Source organism: Octopus bimaculoides, chromosome 4, assembly GCF_001194135.2.
Source record: "Octopus bimaculoides isolate UCB-OBI-ISO-001 chromosome 4, ASM119413v2, whole genome shotgun sequence".
Taxonomy (NCBI): Eukaryota; Metazoa; Mollusca; class Cephalopoda; order Octopoda; family Octopodidae; genus Octopus; species Octopus bimaculoides.
This window is the reverse complement of record NC_068984.1, coordinates 140,347,466-140,349,705: the sequence shown is the minus strand read 5'-3', so window position 1 is coordinate 140,349,705 and position 2,240 is coordinate 140,347,466.

The window sequence follows — 2,240 nt, the reverse complement described above, 5'->3', positions numbered from 1 at the left end:
AAAATTTTAAGCCTTAAGCATATAGAACAAAAGATTATTTGTTGCTCTATGTATTTAGAGTGCCACCATAGAAAAATATTTACTTTAATTTGTAGTAACGCCGTGCGCATGCGTAGTCTCACGCATGCGTAGAATTAAACAACCAAGCGTTCCCGCTCAATTCATCCTCTTTCTTGCTGGCCAGCAATAGAGCATGGACGTGTCAAGAAGTGTCTCTAACATTCGAACTCTGGAGACAGCCTCTTTACGTGTTAAGCTGTCTCTCTACATCTTTCGGATTACGCTCGACAGCTCGCTCACACCTACATAACAACGTCCCAACAACAGAAGCTGTAACAACAAGAACTAAAGATGTATATATTTACCACCTGAATAAAGTGTTGCTTAAGTTGATAGTCTGGAATTCAGCGTTCCGTTTAATTTCTAATTTTATATAGGAAAGTCAGGTATACATCTAATGATATATAACCAACTTTCCTATAAATTTATCTGCTTTAAGTAAACACGAGATAACTGTTGCGCATTATGAAAGCCAAATATCATTGACAGACTTCAGCTCTACACGACAGTAAATTACTTCAAAAATATTATATAAACATTTTATTTATAGATAGCGAAAATGTTTCTATTATCAATTTATAATACAAAAATTAACTGACTGTCTACTCAGTACAAATATTTACAGCACGTCCTTCATATATGCCGTTGTTAAGGTTACTCTAAATTGAAAACTGAGAGTAATGTCTCGACATTCATTTCAATATAGTCTTAATGAAGAAAAGTCACGAATCTTTTAAGATAGAAATTTAGTAAGTTTAGTCCATCAGAAGCCTTCGTTGTCGGAAATCGTAATTGAAATGTGCTGACGACCTTATGAAGAACTCTATTTTTTCATCATTTACGAAAAGAATTTAATAAAAGAAAATAAAAAGATTATGAAACCTTTACAAGTGAATACATTTAATGAAAAAAAAAAAAAAATACAAACGTTAAAGAAAAGAAATCAACACCGACCTGACGCGATGCACTGCAATATTCTTCAAAGCGGATCACAATTCTCGTGTTCGCACCACCATAATAATAAAAACGTTACAAAGAATTATAGGTGGAAATATTTAATGAAATAAAATGAAAACGAAACAAAGCAAGAAAAAAACAACAACAACAAAACAAGAGCAAATTAAGGTTTGCATTGAAATTTTGCGATGTAGTTGCAAACCCTAAATTGAATATTAAATCCTAACTCTGAACCTAAATTCTAAACGCTGACCCTAAACACTAACCCCAATTGCATATATTTTCTTTAATTAAATGCTTTATCTATCTATCTATCTATCTATCTATCTATCTATCTATCTATCTATACATGCACGCACGCACATACACACACACATAATACATACATACATACATACATACATACAAACATATACATATACATAAAAAACAGGGCGCTTCCTATTAGACGGCCAACACATGGCAATTGGAATTTCTGATATATCGATAATGGTGGACTCTTCTATTTGGCTAAAGTTACTGAAAATGTCAATCTTTAAAGGTTTATAACTTTAATGTTATTATTTTATCTCAAAAATGAATGCGTTTTCCGTTAATTAGTATTGAAAACTACATTTGTGTAGAAAATTCCATCAAAAAAAAAAAAGGAAAAAAAAAAGGAAAAAAAAAAAAAAAGAAGCAGGCTCTATAACTCAATGGGTTTAAATCCCTTTTTGGGTCTTTTCAAGACGAGAAGAAATTGATACCACTTAGACCATTCGGTAACTTGCTCGCGATCTTTGCATAACATAAGGATTGAGATAAGAGGACTAAATGTATTGCAGAATATCATTCGGAGTACTTTTGATCTGTAATGTAATCGCAACAAGGTATAGGGATTATGTCTTTGGGTCCACAGGATGCACGGAAACCACAGTGGGAGTCTGGAAGGACTCTTTTTGCGATGATCTGCAAGCGGTTCGAGAATATTGCAGCAAAGATCTTTCCTACAGTAACAAGTTGAGAGATTACACGATAGTTTCCGCAGTATTTTCGTATTTCTTTATTGCCCACAAGGGGCTAAACATAGAGGGGACAAACAAGGACAGACAAAGGGATTAAGTCGATTACATCGACCCCAGTGCGTAACTAGTACTTAATTTATCGACCCCGAAAGGAATTTGGACACAGAACGTAACGGCAGACGAAATACGGCTAAGCATTTCGTCCAGCGTGCTAACGTG